This window comes from Girardinichthys multiradiatus, chromosome 8 (genome assembly GCF_021462225.1).
Source record: "Girardinichthys multiradiatus isolate DD_20200921_A chromosome 8, DD_fGirMul_XY1, whole genome shotgun sequence".
Taxonomy (NCBI): domain Eukaryota; kingdom Metazoa; phylum Chordata; class Actinopteri; order Cyprinodontiformes; family Goodeidae; genus Girardinichthys; species Girardinichthys multiradiatus.
In genome coordinates, this window is record NC_061801.1 from 5,254,401 (window position 1) to 5,272,614 (window position 18,214).

An 18,214-nucleotide genomic window follows, 5' to 3' on the forward strand; every position below is an offset into this window, starting at 1 on the left:
TATAGTAGAACTTAAAACATAACCCTTGTTTAAACTAAACAAAGATAATTCTTTATAAATGTTTCCAACAGCGTGACATCAAGATTGAGGAGATCCTCAAAGTACTCCTTCCACCGCCCAATAATATCCCTAGTTAGGTCAGCAGCTCCACACCCCACTGTAAACAGTGTTGGCGAAGAACTACTTCCCTCTCCTGAGGCATCACACGGTTTACCATAATCGCTTCGAGGATGGCCTCACCGAACTCCTACCAGGCCTGAGTTCTTGCCTCTGCCACAGCCTGGACCGCGCCACACTTGGCCTCATGGTACCTGTCAGTGGCCTCAGGAGTACCACAAGCCAACCACAGCCGTTAGGACTCCTTCTTCAGCTTGACAGCATCCCTTACTGCCTGTGTCCACAAACAGGTTCAAGGACTGCCGCTGCAACTGGCACCGCAGACCTTACAGCCACAGCTTTGGGCGGCAACATCGACAATAGAGGCGGATAACATGGTCCACTTGGACTCTATGTCTCCATCCTGTCCCAGAATCTGGTCAAAGCTCTCCCTGAGGTGGGAGTTGAATACATCCCTGGCTGAGGGCTCTACCAGACATTCCCAGCAGACCCTCAATATATGCTTGGGCCTGCCAAGTCTGTCCGGCTTCCTCCTCCTCCAGTGGATCCAACTCACCACCAGGTGGTGATCGGTGGACTACTCAGCCCCTCTCTCTTTACCTGAGTGTCCAAGACACGACTACAAAACTGATCATCGACCTCCTGCCTAGGGTGTTCTGGTGTCAAGTGCACCGATGAACAACCTTATGCTTGAACATGGTGTTCAATCCATTGGATTGTCCATAATGAAAAAAAATGGTAGTCTTTAAAAAACAAAAATGTCCTATAGTAGATATTTATTAAAAATTATAAGCTGTCCTTTTTCGAAAGGTTGTGTAACATTTGTGGCTCTAAATGTGTTTTATTCGGCTGGACTGTGGGTGAAAATGGCTCCTTAGATTGTAAAAGTTGCAGACCCCTGATATAGAAGGATCAATCTTTGCTAACAATGTCCAACACTTAGGGCTTTATGATGGAGCGACCAGATGGACAAGACAGTCTGCTCCAATTTATCTAAAAAAATGAAAAACATAAAAACCTTAGCGATTCTCAGGCCCGGAGATATTGTACATAATTGTGCTTCGTAATGTAACCAAAACAGAACTGAACTCCAAGTTTCATGGCTAGAGAACTGCTTATCATCTGGCCAGCAGCAGCAGGGTGTTGTCAGCATCATACTGTGGGGAACTGGGTGTCATTTTGTAAAGCCAGGTGTTTTTACAACTAGAGGTTATGGGAAGATGAATGGAGTACAGTACAGTTAGACATTGCAAAAGACTTATGGCTAGGACAGAAGTTCACCTTCCTGCAGGACAACGACCCTAAACATCCAGCCAGAGCTACAATGGAGTGGTATAGATCAAAGCATATTCATGTATTAAATTGTCCAGCCAAAGTTAAGACGTGAATCCAAATGGAAGGCTTGAAAAGGCTTAAAACATAATGTGAACACCTTCCATCCAATCTGACTCAGGTTGAGCTATTTTGCAAAGAATATGCAAACATTTCAGCCTCCAGATGTAATTCTACAACGTATAAACTGAATACAAAGAAATGTGTTTTACATGTTCCAGATTTATATTTGTAGGAAATGTTAATGTTTCACCTCCGGAACATTGCCAAAATTTGAAATATCCTGTCCAGGAGTGATGCTGAAAACTACTCCATGCATTTGTTACTTCAAGGCTGGGCTATTGTAATTCTTTACCATCAGGATCTTCTCAAAATGCAGTTATAAGCATTAAAATCTTAAATGCTGCAGCAAGAGTTCTGATGAAAATTAAAAAGAGGTCATATTTCTCCTATTCTAGTGTCCCTTCATTGGCTCTCTGTTAAAACCAGTCAGTCATTTTCTATACCGCTTCTTCCATAGTGGTTCGCTGGGAAGCTGATACCTATCTCCATCAGTCTACGGGCGGGAGGCGGGGTGCACCCTAGACAGGGTGCCAGCGCAGGGCAACACACAAACAACAATGCACACACCTAAGGGCAATTTAGAGAGACCAATGTCTTTGGAATGTGGGAGGAAGCCGGAGTACCCGGTGAGAACCCAGGAATGCATGGGGAGAACATGCAAACTCCATGCAGAAAGACCCCTGACTGGGAATCCAACCCAGGTCCTTCTTGCTGCAAGGCAACAGTGCTACTGACTGCGCCACCATACAGACCTCTGTTAAATCCAGAATAGAATTTAAAATTCTCCTTCTCACATATAAAACCGTTAATAATCAAGCTCTGAGCTATCTCTGTAGTTATGCTGCTATAGGCTTAGGCTGCTGGAGGACACATTGACCACTTTCACTCTCTGTGCTACATTCTCATACTGCTCTCCAATTTTGCGTTACTTGATGTTATTTCAGCTTTTAACTCTATGTTCTCTCTCTGTTTTTTCTCTTTCTAGAAGCTACACCTGGCCTGGCTTTGTGTTTAACTGTGGCACCTTTCTGGAGGGGGGCACCGGCCAAGCTGCTGCTGCCAACAATTTAATGCTCACTTTATACAGAAGATCCACTTGGCCCTGTCTCTCAGTGTTTAACCCTGCCTTTCTCCTAGACATAGCTACTGACTGAGCTTCTACTGTGACTAACTCTATGTGCTCTCTTTCATCCTCTAGACTTGAAAACTGGCTCAGAGTTCATCTGCTTAGCTGTCTTTCTCTCCTAGATGAAGCCACTACAGGAGCTATAACCATTAATGTTTTACTTTCTTTCCCATAGAAAGTATTCCTGGATCAGTGCTTCTGTGTTCTCTTTGTGTCTCTGCTCTGTTCTCTCAAACCCCCAGTCAGTCGTGGCAGATGGCCTGCTGGAGGTTTCTTCCTGTTAAAAGGGAGTTTTTCCTCTCCACTGTCTCTATATGCATGCTCAGTATGAGGGATTGCTGCAAAGTCTATACAAGCAAATTTCTACCCTTGCTAAATGTTCATCCAGGAGGAGTGAATGCTGCAAGTCACTGACTGGATGCAATCTGCTGGGTTTCCTTAGATAGAAATGCTTTTAAACCAATTTGAATAATAATCTCAATTCGACTGCACTGTTTGATAGTTAGGATCAATTAGAATGTATGTACCTGATTTGAAATCTGTATGATTCGATTGAATTGACTTTGTAAACTGCCTTGAGACAACATGTGTTGTGAATTGGCGCTATATAAATAAAACTGAATTGAAACTAAACTGAATTGAATATCTTCCACTTTACAATTATGGACTACTTTGTGTGGACCTCTCACATAAAATTTTAATAAAACACAGTGAAGATTGTTGCTGTAATGTGACAAAATGTGGAAAAAGATCAAGGGGTGTGAAAGGCAGTGTGGTCTAAAATGCTTAAATATTAAGCTCAGCACTACATTAAGATTAAAACAGTGTCAGTAAAGAGCACATTGCATTCTGGAAGAGGGTAGTTAAACACAAAAACTCAAGTGAAGAAGATCTGCAGAGCTTCCAACAGCCTGATTTAGCTTTCATCAAGAGTTAATGCGGGTGATTCATGTTGTACTGGGAACATGAGTTTTTAAGGTTTTGAGGACTAAAACACTGATCTTAAAACTGAAATGAAAAGAGAAAAAACGTTTTGACTTCGGCTTTGCTGCTGAAACACAGCACAGTTTAATTTTTGTGTCATTAGGTTTTTGCACTCCAAGCTTGCAACACATTCTTATGTAGTTATGATGTAAAAATGTGTCTGCTGCGTAATGTTGCTATTCCTTCCGCCACAACACTTAAAAAGCATTTTGGCAGTGAACAAGGTGGTTTCAGTCATTTTATCTCAAGCACCTCTTTTTTTAGTTTGTTGATTTTTTTTTATTTCAACTTGTAAAAATGTCAGAAGTGCATCAGTTTTGACCCTCTTCTTCCTCAGCCATACCTCATATATGCGGAATGTATGACGTAGATTTGTTGAACACTGTTCCAGGAAAGATGTGCTCTGGAATCTCAAAGTACTTTTCTGCAATTATGCTGCTTTAACATCAGTATACCCAATAAATATACAAGAGTTCCCGTATATTCTGTCTTTACAGCTCTATGTAGCCACTGGGGTGCACAGTGAGTTTCTATTTATCACGCCATCCAACCATTTATTCCACTGTAGGTGCCTCTTTTCAGATCTTTATACAATAAAGGCAAAATGACAATACCGTTGTGTGTATGTAAGAGTGTGTACTGCAGCAACAGGTGATGGACCACTAAAATACAACAGAGTTGACTTTGTTGCATCTAGGCAGGAGTTATGATGGGCCGTGATGCAGGTAGCTTTCCCCCCTTCAATCATTAGTCCTTAATAAACAGAAATACATTTCACCCGGGTTTTATTTTCCTTATTGCTTATATCTACAGTATGTTGTCCTAGTTTAAAATCAAGGCTTTTAATTGTTTTAGTCTGATTTGTTTTCAGAACGTTTTCCACTTGTCCACTCCAGAAGTAAGTTTAATGCATATATATATATATATATATATATATATATATATATATATATATATATATATTCAATTCAAATATAATTCAAAAATACTGTATTCATCCCAAATGGAAAATGTTGTTGTAGTTCATATTATGAAGGTTTCTTCAAAGAGCCGTTGTAGATGCTGATGGCTGTGCGCCGGAAGGATCTCCTGTAGTGGTCTGTCTTACAGCAGATCTGAAGAAGCCTCTGACTGAAGACATTCTGTTGTTGTAAAACAGTCTCATGAAGAGGATGCTCAGGGTTCTCCATAATGTTCTTCATTTTATGAAGAATCCTTTGGACAATGATCTCCAGAGGTTCAAGAGGAGTCTGCAGAACAGAGCCAGTGTTCTTTGTCAGCTTGTTGAGCTTTTTTAGGTCCCTGGCTCTGATGCTGCTTCCCTAGCAGATGATGGCAGAAGATATCACACTCTCAACAACAGAAAATCTGCAGCATCTTGCTATAAATACTGAAGGTCCTAAGCTTCCTCAAGAAGAACAGTCTGCTCTGTCCCTTCTTGTAGACAGCTTCACAGTTGGGTCTGTTGTCCAGGTGAACACCGAGGTATTTATACTCCTTTACCATCTCCACCTCTTCTTCAATGATGGAAACAGTATTTGACTTATTCTTGTTTCTCTTAAAATCTACAATCATCTCCTTTGTTTTCTTCACGTTCGAGATTAATTGTTTGTTTCTACACTATGCCACAACCACCATAAGCTCCCTGTACTCAGCTTATTGTCCATCTCTGATCCCCCCACAACTGCAGCATCATCCTGCAGATGACAAGAGTCCGCCTTGTACTGTAGGTCTGATGTGTACAGAGTGAAAAGGGATGGTGATGTACATATACATACAATCTGTGTATATGCACCCAATATTTCTTTAGTTTTAAAAGGCAGGTTAGAAGTGTGCAAATATGCCTATTTTGTTCCACAGTGGAGTAGCTGAATACTTACTGCAGGCTGTAAGGTGTTAGAAACACACCAAAGAAAGTGTCTCTTTGGTGGCTAGTTTTTGCAAAAAGTGCTCTGCAGCACTGACCTATGGATAAAAGTCTAAACTGTTTGTGTTCACAATGGTTGGCGGTCTGCAGAGACATAAGTGGCCCATTTCCTAACCCTAGACCTGTAAGTCCTGGAATGAGGGAAGGCCATGATTCTCTCTACAGACCTGATTATTAGTTGCAATCTGGACCTTTGCTGTTTTGTGGCTGAGCCAAACTATACATTCTTGAGTAGGTTAAGCTCCAGATGTGTCTGACTGCACCAGTGGACCACACGGTCCAACTCTTGTCAGTATGCAAACTGATCATTGTCCTGGATAAATGTGATCAATTGTGTTTTAGTCCGGCTTTTTGGTGGTAAATAAAGCTTTTTTTTTCATAGACTAGGCCTTAAAGTCACATAAAAAACAACTTTTGTTAAAGTATAATTAGTTTTTCTTTATGTTATAGTGCCATCACATTTTCTGGTACAGCAATCAGAATTTTGCAAATGTAAATGAAAAAATGCTTTGCACTCTCTGGGTCCGGATTTGGACCAGAGTCCGGGGTTTTCGGACCCCTGCACTATGATCTAATCATGTTAGAGCAGGAAAATGGCTTTTAAATAGTTGTCCACTTCAGTGACCACTATATGTTTGTTAGAATTGTGATTATTGATTAATTAATCTTTATCAATAATTATAATTAAAAATCATAATTTGACTAAATTAATTTCTTAACCAAAATCTTCATTTATGAATCAAGACCAGAGATGTCTTCTGGTGTTGTAATTGTGGCTCAACGCCTCTGATAATTACAACCGCTAAATACTCAGTAATAATTAATAACTATTATCAGAGATGTCACTGTTTAATTGACCGTTTCTGCCGAAACGTGTGGAACTTCAACCTTATCTTGACTGACGAATCACTCTTGCACAAAATAAACACAAAACGCCTTCTGTTTATCTATGTGAATATTTATTAAATCACAGCCCTGATACAGTCCGCTCTTCCGATTTAATAATCTTCACCTACTCAAACATGCAAAGTTCTACACAAAAGGGGTAAAAGATCTAACTAAACAAAATAAAGCAAAACAGCAGTGGGATCAAACCAGCAGTTATGGCAAAAATGATATTATGACAAAGGGATGTGGTGGTGAGGGGAGGTGGGGAGCGTAGCTCAAACTGCAATTCAGTCATAAAACATCCCCCAACTCTGCGCGGGGTGAGCACACAAAGCGTTATAAAACTTTTGGCGGCAAGCTAGTAAGCAGTAAAGTTGAAGACAAAGAAAATGGTGAATTTCACCATGAGGTTATTATAACAGTCCAGTCTCACAGCGCACCTGCGCTTGCTCTCAGGTGGTAAATAACCCCGCAAAGCACACACAAAGCTGGGTAGCACAGCTACCCAGACATCCAACACGGCACATCAAAGTTTCAATAAAAAGGTTACACGCACATATAATTCAGAACACATTAGATTAAATGGTGAATCTAATCGCACTAAAACCTCCTCCATCCTGCCCAGACTTTCTAAGAAAGAAATTAAAATAAAGGATGGGTTTTACTTGTCGTTGTCTTCCTTCTGAGCAGAGTTGAAGAGAGGAAAAAAAAGTTGGAAGTTAATGTGCGTCCACAGTTAACTTCGGGAAGAGCGGTCAATTTTCGTCCTTTGTCCTCCTTGGCAAAAAGGAAAAATATGATCTGACCGTCAGCAGTCGACTAGAACCAAGCACGGAGGGAAAGCTGCGTCTCCTTGAAACTCCGTGGTTTTGGTTATGTGTGAAACTCACGTCTTCGATCGGCAAAGTGAAATTTCTGGCCTTCTCATTCCAGAAACCTCGTTCATGAATTTTTCATTGGCCAACGAAGGAGAATAAATGAAATCCACTCGGGACTCTTCTCCAGATGATGCTTCAGTTGCGTGGTCACCACGTCATGGTCTTCAGCTGAAGGCGAGCCCTCAAAATGGCCGCCTTCCTATATAGTGTCTTGTGACGTCAGACTTGGGATGCCCCGTCATATCAGCCGCGGTGCCCGCCGGGATTTGTAGGACCAGGCTATCCTGCGGTACAAAATGGCCGATGACGTTGAAAAGGGCATAGTGGCGTCCAGCAACATGAAAAGGGTCCAATATTCAACAAACAAATGGTCCAGCATGTTAAATGTTAATGTCTGCTGGACGGTCAGCATCACTTCAGGCACCGTTTACAGAGACTGAATTTTAACTTTTATTGTGGATTTTCTGGCTTCAAACACTCATATTTCATATTTATTTATTCTTTGGATCAGTTCTTTTTCTTATTAGCACATAGCTTTAAGTTATGTTATTTTACTGTTAATCTTTTATCACTTTGTATTAAAGCTGAATTAAAAATGTTGTCTCTGTATAATTTAGGGGAACAATAATCTCATCACAGCACTCATTCCAAACATCTACTGTACAACATGCAGCCAATACCCACCAGCACATCATTTTGCAGACCAGGACACATCGCTCTCCAAAGCAGATGTCTTCAGAGCTTTAAAGACTGAATTCTTCCAAACGAACAATTAAAAAATTTGTTTTTGTTTTGTTTGAATTTGAAGTTGAAAAATTTGTCCCTAAAAGTTCAACTCATAAGTTCTGAAAATGGGGATGATCAATGCTAGATGTTTGCAAGTCGCATTTAGTCATATTATATTTTTTATGTGCATTTATGTAAAGTTGACTTATTGAGCAATGTTGACAGCAATAGTTGGTTAATACAGCTTTCCCTGCATTACCATTTCTCTACGGGAATGTTGGGTTTCATCTCACTCTCTTGGTGCAAATATTTAGAAACAAAGGGAAATTAAGAGCTAAAGTTGCTTAATAATTAGCTTGGTTGCATGAATTTATTTATTTTTTAATATCATTCATTAATGTTGTGAATTAAAGTGGCCCAATAGTCCTCCAAAATAGATGTTGAATTGGCATTTAAACAGTCCTCCTCATCATCCTTTTCACATTTGCAAGATGTTCTTATCATTATATTTGAAAAAGCTCTGACCCACATACAGAGAACACTCAGGAGGAGGAAGTAAAATAAAGACTGTTTTATTGATGATGAAATCAGGAACAAAACGGACGAAAATCTCACTGTAGGGAGAGAAGTGAAGAGAATAGATGAGTATGGGTAACGGAAGGAAAAACAAAACTAAGAACAAATAATTAATATGAATCTGAGATCGGCTTACTGAGTAATGGTGGTCAGGTCGCCAGGGGGAATGAGATTCAGGATCCAGGTCTTAAGCAGGGATATCTGTAGAGAGTCCACTTGGTGCTGTTCTCTGTGAGCTCGGAACAAAGGAATTAGTTCGATGTGCGATGGCTTACGTTGGAGGGTGGACAGGGTACGCTTGTGGCTTGGCTCAGGAGACAAAGAGAGCAGGAAGCTGCCAACTTGATGCAAATCCAAACGAAGGCAGATGACAGGATAGGAATCCACAGAACGTAGACAGGCTTGATCATCCAGAATAACTTCCAGAAATGTAGTCAGAAACTCAGTGACATAGATCCAAAGCTTAGGCTTTCAAAATCTGCAGAGGAGCAAAAACAAAGTTAAACGAGGTCGAAGAACAAAGCATAAACTTAGAGTGTGGCTCGAGTTTGTACCACTGGTGGCAAAACAGTGGTGAAGAAGTGCTGGCAGCCTCCGGCTTAAGTACTCCTCATAGTAATCATTGGAACAAATTGCAACAGTCACCCAGCACACCTGAGATCTCCAGCACCTACTGAACATGTACAGGTCCTTCTCAAAATATTAGCATATTGTGATAAAGTTCATTATTTTCCATAATGTCATGATGAAAATTTAACATTCATATATTTTAGATTAATTGCACACTAACTGAAATATTTCAGGTCTTTTATTGTCTTAATACGGATGATTTTGGCATACAGCTCATAAAAACCCAAAATTCCTATCTCACAAAATTAGCATATTTCATCCGACCAATAAAAGAAAAGTGTTTTTAATACAAAAAACGTCAACCTTCAAATAATCATGTACAGTTATGCACTCAATACTTGGTCGGAAATCCTTTTGCAGAAATGACTGCTTCAATGCGGCGTGGCATGGAGGCAATCAGCCTGTGGCACTGCTGAGGTCTTATGGAGGCCCAGGATGCTTCGATAGCGGCCTTTAGCTCATCCAGAGTATTGGGTCTTGAGTCTCTCAACATTCTCTTCACAATATCCCACAGATTCTCTATGGGGTTCAGGTCAGGAGAATTGGCAGGCCAATTGAGCACAGTGATACCATGGTCAGTAAACCATTTACCAGTGGTTTTGGCATTGTGGGCAGGTGCCAGGTCGTGCTGAAAAATGAAATCTTCATCTCCATAAAGCTTTTCAGCAGATGGAACATGAAGTGCTCCAAAATCTCCTGATAGCTAGCTGCATTGACCCTGCCCTTGATAAAACACAGTGGACCAACACCAGCAGCTGACACGGCACCCCAGACCATCACTGACAGTGGGTACTTGACACTGGACTTCTGGCATTTTGGCATTTCCTTCTCCCCAGTCTTCCTCCAGACTCTGGCACCTTGATTTCCGAATGACATGCAGAATTTGCTTTCATCCAAAAAAAGTACTTTGGACCACTGAGCAACAGTCCAGTGCTGCTTCTCTGTAGCCCAGGTCAGGCGCTTCTGCCACTGTTTCTGGTTCAAAAGTGGCTTGACCTGGGGAATGCGGCACTTGTAGCCCATTTCCTGCACACGCCTGTGCACGGTGGCTCTGGATGTTTCTACTCCAGACTCAGTCCACTGCTTCCGCAGGTCCCCCAAGGTCTGGAATCGGCCCTTCTCCACAATCTGCCTCAGGGTCCGGTCACCTCTTCTCGTTGTGCAGCGTTTTCTGCCACACTTTTTCCTTCCCACAGACTTCCCACTGAGGTGCCTTGATACAGCACTCTGGGAACAGGCTATTCGTTCAGAAATTTCTTTCTGTGTCTTACCCTCTTGCTTGAGGGTGTCAATAGTGGCCTTCTGGACAGCAGTCAGGTCGGCAGTCTTACCCATGATTGGGGTTTTGAGTGATGAACCAAGCTGGGAGTTTTAAAGGCCTCAGGAATCTTTTGCAGGTGTTTAGAGTTAACTCGTTGATTCAGATGATTAGGTTCATAGCTCGTTTAGAGACCCTTTTAATGATATGCTAATTTTGTGAGATAGGAATTTTGGGTTTTCATGAGCTGTATGCCAAAATCATCCGTATTAAGACAATAAAAGATCTGAAATATTTCAGTTAGTGTGCAATTAATCTAAAATATATGAATGTTAAATTTTCATCATGACATTATGGAAAATAATGAACTTTATCACAATATGCTAATATTTTGAGAAGGACCTGTACCAACATCAAAACACAAACACAAATCACTGGAGACCACTGGTTTGATCTGGGAGACATGGAAAGTAGGATGGATACGAAGATTTGCAGGTAGGCAAAGACGAACAGCAGACGGACTAATTACCGTCTCGATCTCATAGGGACCAATGAAACGAGGTGAAAGCTTCCTTGACATGAACTTAAGGGGCACATTACGTGCCGACAACCAAACTTTTTGTCCAGGCTGAAACTCCGGTGCAGGTCTGCGTTTGCGATCAGTGAAACGCTTTTTTTGATCAGCAGTGCGATGGAGGCTCTGGACAGTTGAGTTCCAAATGGTCTTACAGCGGCAGACATGTTGGTGGACGGATGACACAGTGATTTCTCTTTCATCAGCAGCAAACAAGGGTGGCTGATAGCCCAGTGAGGCCTCAAAAAGTGAACGTCCAGGGGCAGAGGAAATGTGTGAATTTAAGGCATACTCCATCCAAGGTAGATATGCGCACCAGTCAGAAGGGTTAGTGGACGTGAGACATCGTAGGGTTGATTCTAGCTGTTGATTTAATATTTCGGTCTGACCATTAGACTGTGGGTGGTAACCTGAAGTCAATGATACCCTGGCTCCGAGAGCTAAACAAAACTGTTTCCAAACCTGCGAGATGAACTGTGGGCCTCGGTCAGATAAGATGTCCTGTGGTATTCCATGGAGACGAAAAATGTGTTTAGTGAGGAGTTTGGCAATTTGAAGGGCTGGAGGACGTTTTCTGAGGGGGATGAGAAGATACGCTTTAGAAAAACGGTGCACAATAGTGAGAATAGTTGTCATACCTGAGGAGAGGGGAAGACCAGTAACAAAATCCAAAGCTATGTGAGACCAGGGACGACTTGGGATGCTTAGAGGTTGGAGAAGACCTGCAGGAGGCTGGTTGAAAGACTTATTCCTAGCACAAGTGGCACAAGACTGAACATATTCCTTCACATCTTTATGTAATGATGGCCACCAAAACCTCCTTTGAACCAATGCAATAATTCTACTAACACCTGGATGTGCCGAAAACCTTGCTGTGTGTAGCCAATTGATTAATCGAGCTCGTACTGTAAATGGGACGTAGACACGGTTAGGTGGTCCATTACCAGGATCTGGCTCCTGTTGTTGAGCCCTTAATACCATCTCCTCAATCTCCCATCTGAGTGCCCCGACCGTCCAACCGGGCGGTATGATGGGTGCAGGTTCCCTCACCAAATTGTTTGTGGCAAAATGTCTGGAGAGGGCATCAGGCTTAGTATTGTTTGGTCCAGGCCTGGAAGAAATACATAAGTCGAAACGAGAAAAAAATAAGGACCAGCGAGACTGACGTGGGTTTAGCCTTTTGGCTGACTGTAGGTAGGCCAAGTTTTTGTGATCAGTCCAGACTTGGATGGGATGTTTGGCCCCCTCAAGCCAGTGGCGCCACTCCTCGAGGGCTAATTTTATCCCCAGAAGTTCTCTGTCACACACGTAGTTCCTCTCTGTATTGCTGAACCTGCGAGAAAAGAAAGCACAAGGATGAAGTCTCCCATCTTCAGAGTTTTGCGACAGCACTGCTCTGACCCCAATGTCTGAGGTGTCGATTTCCGGGATAAATTGTCTTGAGGAATCCGGATGGACCAAGATGGGGGCGCGAGAGAACTTCTCCTTGAGAGCACAAAAGGCTGCTTCGGCTTCAGATGACCAGGAAAAAGAGATCTTAGAAGAAGTCAGAGCTGTTAGAGGTGCAGCAATGAGACTATAGTCCTTGATGAAATGTCTGTAAAAATTGGCAAATCCCAAAAAATGCTGCAAAGACTTGCGTGAGTCCGGCACCGGCCATTCTAGTACAGCTCTTATTTTCTCTGGATCTGAACGTACCTGTCCACCCTCAAGGATGTAGCCCAGGAAGGTGACTGACGACTTGTGAAACTCACACTTCTCAGCTTTTACGAACAGGCGGTTTTCCAGAAGGCGTCGAAGAACTTGGCGAACGTGTTTGCGATGCTCCAGCATATTCTTAGAATAAATCAGTACGTCATCTAAGTATACGAAGACAAAAATGTTAAAAAAATCCCTGAGAACGTCGTTGACCAAAGCTTGAAAAACTGCAGGAGCATTACACAGTCCAAAAGGCATGACCAAATACTCGAAATGACCCAACGGCGTCTTAAATGCCGTTTTCCACTCATCCCCCTGGCCGATCCTGACCAAGTGGTAAGCGTTACAAAGATCTAACTTAGAAAAAACCGTGGCACCATAAATGGGTTCAAAGGCAGAGGTGATGAGGGGAAGTGGGTACTTATTCTTAATGGTGATCTGATTTAAGCACCTATAGTCTATACAGGGATGCAATGAACCATCCTTCTTCCCTACAAAAAAGAAGCCCGCCCCTAGTTGTGATGAGGAAGGCCGAATAATACCTGCTGATAAGGAATCATTTACATAATCTTCCATTGACTTATGCTCAGGACGTGAAATGTTCTAGAGTCTGCAAGAGGGCAGAGGTGCGCCGGGAAGAAGATTAATTGTGCAATCATAGGGTCTGTGAGGAGGTAAGGACAGAGCCTTATTCTTGCTAAACACTCCCTTGAGATCATGGTATTGTAGAGGTACCTGAGTCAAATTGATCCTCTCGTCCTCATTGCTAGCCTGTGGAGGCGGATTAGGTGAAAAAGCTGATCTTAGACAAGATGAATGGCCGTCAGCAGACCAGGACTCTATGCGACACTTTGACCAGTCTAAATGTGGATTATGTTGCTGTAACCAGGGAAATCCTAAAACTAGACAACCTTGAGATACTGGAAACACAAAAAGGGATGTATTTTCTCTATGATTGCCAGATAACAATAGTTCCACTGGTTTAGTTCGTTGAGTTATCTGTTGCAGTCTCTTTCCGTCTAGAGCTAGAACTAAATGTGGTGATTCAAGGTATTCCACTTCTATACCAGCCTGGCTTACTAATGCTAAATCTATAAGATTCTGTTCGCAGCCGGAGTCTATAAGTGCAGATACCACCGCTGTGGATGTCCGAGCACACAAAGAGTTGTAAAACGTTTGGCAGCAACTAATAAAACATGAAGTTGAAGACAAAGAAAATGGTTGATTTTCACCATAAGGTTATTATAGCAGTTCAGTTCCACAGCGCATCTGCGTTCAGGTGTCCAGACAGTAAAAACACAACTTGCGAGACTCAGCGGCCTCCGAAATTCAACAGAAATCAAGTTTCAAAAACAATGGCATGCACATACAATTCAGAACACAATAGACTATAAATGGTGATTCTAAATTGCACTAAAACCCTACTCTATCCTGCCCAAGCTATTTCTAATAAAAAATTAATAAATAAAATAACTGATTTTACTTGATGTTGTCTCCTCTGAGCAGAGGGAGAGAGAGAAGGGGGTGAAGAGTTTCCACGCGTCCGTGAATAACTCAGAGAAGAACGGTACGTTTTCCTTCTTTGTGGCCTCCTTGGCAGAAAGGTGAAGAATATGATGGACTAGTGACCGACAAAAAAAAACAAGGAGGAAAAATTGCGTCTCCTTGAAAACTCCGTGTTTTTTTTTTTTGGTTACGTGCTAAATCCACGCCTTCGATCAGTAAAGTTGAAAACTCTGGGCCTTCCTAGTCCCGGAGCCTCTTTTATGAGTTTTTTCTCATTGACCAACGGGGAGAATGAATGAAAGTCCACGTGGGATTTCCTTCTCCAGAATGATGCGCTTCAGATGCCGGTAACCGCGTCTCGGTTCCAAGCTGAAAAGCAATGATTGGCTGTCTCATAATCTGTTATATAGTTGACTATGGCATCAGAGCTGCGACGCCCCCATCCTATCAGCCGCGGTGCCCGCTGGGATTTGTAGTAGCGGACTGTCCTGGGATACAAAATGGCCAATGACGCCGGTTGGCATACTGGCGTCTAGCAACTTACAAATAGTCCAATATTCAGCAAAACATGGTCCAACAGGGGAAAGAATGGGGGAATCGATTAAACACCAAAGAACACTGAAGCAAAAAACCCCGCAATTCCCTACCTAATCAGAGAATTTCTCCGGATTAGGAGATGTGACGTCATGAAAATGGGGTGACAGTAAGGATTCCGGAAACGCAGTAGCGCCATCTGCTGGAGTGGTGGATGAAGTACCTAGCATTTGTTGTAACATGGTGGCGATCTGTTCTAACTGTTTATTGGTTTGACGTTGCTGTTCTGTAAGGGAACGGAGAGAGGAATCATGAAATTGAATCTGGTTAGCATGTTCAGAGAGAGTCGTCCTGAGTGCTTCTGCTGGGTCTTGTTGGCGAGAGTGTGCTGTCATTGTATTCGAAAAAGCTCTGACCCACATACAGAGAACACTCAGGAGGAGGAAGTAAAATAAAGAATTTTATCGATGATGAAATCAGGAATGAAACGGACGAAAATCTCACTGTAAGGAGAGAAGTGAAGAGAATGGATGAGTATGGGTAACGGAAGGAAAAACGAAACTAAGAACAAATAATTAATATGATTCTGAGATCGGCTTACTGAGTAATGGGGGTCAGGTTGTAATGGGGGAAAGCTTAGGCTTTCAAAATCTGCAGAGGAGCAAAAACAAGTTAAATGAGGTTGAAGAGCGAAGCATAAACTTAGAGTGTGGCACGAGTTTGTACCACTGGTGGCAAAACACTCTCGCATTGAAGTGCTGGCAGCCTCTTGCTTAAGTACTCCTCATGGTAATCAGTGGAACAAGTCGCACCTGTCACCCAGCACACCTGAGAGCTCCAGCAACAGAGCATATGTAGCAACACCAAAACACAAACACAGCCCAGATCCTGACAGTTCTCAGATCAGCAGGTTGCAAAAGAGATACAGAGGGACTTGAAGAGTCACAGAAAGACATAGAAGTAGACGTCAATTGACCGTATCCCCCACTGATTAATGCTTTGTTGTGAACAGAGCCCTGTAGAACCAGGTGATGATAGCCACTAAACTCCAGGCGCATTTCAGGGAGGTGAGAGCCACCCAAGTGGCACGTCAGACCATAAGAAACTGTTTACATCAGCATGGCCTGCGAGCCAGATGCCCTGCAAGGGCACCTGACCATACCACCAGGCACATGCATCATCTTCTTGCATGGGTCAGGAAGTATATATGCCTAATTTTATCTTCATTGACGACTATGCTCCAGCTTATCAAGGCTGCATCATTACAGAACAGCTGCTGGAGACTGGGGAACCTCGAATGGAGTGACCTGCAATTTCTCCAGACCTGAATCCCATAGAAAACCTATGGGTATAGCTAACACATCTAGAGGCTCCTAACTTTGTACCCAAGAACCTCAATGACCTGAGGCCGCCCTTCAAGAACAGTGGGATGTCATGCCTCAACAGACAATAAGTTGACTTCTAAATAGCATGAGATGTTGTTGTCAAACTGTAATTGATGCTGATGGGCAAACGACATGTTATTGAGACATTAACATGTTTTGTTGTGGTATACCCAGGGGTGAAAGTGAGCCGGTACGGTCCGGTACTGCGTACCACTAAAAGATTCTGCGCCGGTACGCAGTACCGGGAAGAGGGTAAGAATGGCTGTTTGCTATAAAGCTGTAGGAACCAATTACGGCTGTAAATATTCACGAGCACACAAAGATTAGATCCGCTACCAATAGGCAGTCTAAAACACGACTTAATCTGTTTTATAAATATAGTTATTTTGCCCTCATTCCAAATTGTTTCTAAAATGTTCTGCTTTGCTGGAGCCTCAATGCTCTTGCTTTGCTTCTCTCCCCTCGGAGCTCGAGGCTTTTGTGAACGGCCAGCCTGTAAAACGAGGACCGCCACGTTTAATGTCTGTCTGCTCGCTGCTAAATACCCCAGTTAAAAGCACAGAGAGAGTAACTAGTTGTGTTTCATGTTATTTTGCTGAATTACAACAACACAGTACAGCTCGAAAACACCGCTTATGACCAGAGATTTCACATACACTACACGAGAGCGCGTACGCACTTACCGCCAAAACAGAGCGGTTGCCAAGGAGATCGGTGCGTTCGATTTAATGGACTGGGAGATTTTACACAGGTGATGCACAGACATAAAAAACCGCCCCTTGCATTAGGACAGGACGAACAATAAATCCCTTCCCATCTACAGACTTTTAAATAAAAACCTCGAAAACAACCGAACTGTCAAATGTTTAATTTAAATGAAATCAAAACTTGATCACAATGCAGAGAACAATAACTTATTTGTTCACATTGTCAAGTGATTCTGATTTCTGCCTTATACAGACAGGCTACATATATATATATATATATACGTTAACTTGACCGGAAAGCCAAATATCCCTAACTTCTTGTGAGTTGTGTAATTTGTCAGATAACTTTCCCATTTCCACTTTATTTTTGTTTATATATATATATATATATATATATATATATATATATGACCAGACCATTGTTCATATGTCCTGACACAGAAAACCGTAGAACTGACAGAAGGTGTACCTTTATTTTCCTATCATATACAGTAGTCACAGCATATACAACCGCTGGCAAAAATTATGGAATCACCAGTCTCTGAGGATGTTCCTTCAGTTGTTGAATTTTGTAGAAAAAAAACAGATCACAGACATGACCACAAACTAAAGGCATTTCAAATGGCAACTTTCTGGCTTTAAGAAATACTAAAAGAAATCACGAAAAATAATTGTGGTAGCCTGTAACAATTAAATTTTTAGAACAAGCACAGGGAATAAATTATGGAATCACTCAATTTTGAGGAAAAAAATATGGAATCACCCTGCAAATTGTCATTACAAACAATAACACCTGCATCAGATTAAATCTGCTTGTTAGTGTCCAGGTAAAAAGGAGTGATCACATCTTGGAGAGCTGCTGCAACAAGAGGACTGACATGAATCATGGCTCCAACACCAGAGATGTCACTTGAAAAAAAGGAGAGGATTATCAAACTCCTTAAAGAGGGTAAATCATCACGCAGTGTTGCACAAGATGTTGGTTGTTCACAGTCAGCTGTGTCTAAAACCTGGGCCAAGTACAAACAACATGGGAAGGTGGTTAAAGGCAAGCATACTGGTAGACCAAGGAAGACGTCAAAGTGTCAAGACAGAAAACTTAAAGCAATATGCCTTGAAAACAGAAAATGTACAACAAAACAAATGAGGAACAAATGGGAGGAAACTGGAGTCAATATCTGTAACCGAACTGTAAGAAACCGTATGAAGGAAATGGGATTTACATACAGAAAAGCTAAAAGGAAGCCATCACTAACACCTAAACAGAAGAAAACAAGGTTACAATGAGCTAAGGAAAGGCAATCG